The 974-nt window shown below is 30.2% G+C and overlaps 1 protein-coding gene across 1 annotated transcript in view; it reads left to right on the forward strand.

Annotated features, from left to right (window-relative positions):
- Positions 1-193: 193 nt before the first annotated feature.
- The window catches only part of LOC106686572 (centromere-associated protein E), a gene marked incomplete at its 3' end in the record, with an annotated part of 41,023 nt that continues 40,242 nt past the window's right edge, over positions 194-974 (forward strand). Inside the window, 1 exon segment of the mRNA XM_067048781.1 lies at positions 194-410.

Raw genomic sequence — 974 nt, forward strand, 5'->3', positions numbered from 1 at the left:
GATAAAGCGTAGTGTTGTGTTGTCTCCATTAATTTAAAAAAAACAGAAATTCCTTGCATCTTCTATTTATTTTAAGATTATATAATATAATTGATATTAAACCCTGACACCAGTGAAGACGCGATTGCATACTCCTTCCCCCACCACACTCGCAATAAGGAAGAGCTCAGTTATTGCTCGACCATCGTATAGATTATCGCATCTTTCCGGTAATATCGATCTGCCATTTTATTATTCATGGATGAGCATATTTAAGTGAACGCTTCCTAATGTAACGCCCTTCGTTAAACCGCCCCTGGTTTTTCCCAAAACTATCTCAATTTTAAACTAAATTTGTTTTATTTTTCAAGAGAAAATATTTAATTAAAAAATCTTCAGGCAACTTAAGAGAGAAGAATCAGGAGACTTATGTAAGTATATAAACTTTACCGGTACATTCCTAGATTTTAGTCACTCTATTTTGTTACTCAATAGTCCTGATTTTTTGCTGAATTAACTGGGTCATTTAATTGTCGCGGTCAGCTTACACCCTTCTTTGTTTACTAACTACGTAATATTTTTAATTAGATTTTTTATACCACTTTTAAAGTTTTTTTAACAAATTAAATACGTAAATATGGCCAACTCATCAAGATTTATTATTACTGAAAAGTTAAAAGTTGAAATATGAAGCCTTTCGCGAACGACCATTCAATTAAACTGTCTCTTATTACATAAAGTGTTTAATATTGTTTTCTTTTCTAATTATATATTTTTTTCAAAATAAATATTTAAAAAATTGTGTATATATCGCTGCTTTGGTTAAATTGTGGCACGCACATATCAAAAACAGTTTTGGTTATTTTGAAATTGACTTGTCCCAAATATTTTACCATAGACAGGGATTTCTTTGTGTATAGTACAAGAACCCAGTCGAAAAATCTTCAGTTATTTAATGTTACCACTTTAATGAAAACTATGTTTAATTACTGATG

Source organism: Halyomorpha halys, unplaced genomic scaffold (genome assembly GCF_000696795.3).
Source record: "Halyomorpha halys isolate HHAL.00 unplaced genomic scaffold, Hhal_1.1 Scaffold839.1, whole genome shotgun sequence".
In the NCBI taxonomy this organism is placed as follows: domain Eukaryota; kingdom Metazoa; phylum Arthropoda; class Insecta; order Hemiptera; family Pentatomidae; genus Halyomorpha; species Halyomorpha halys.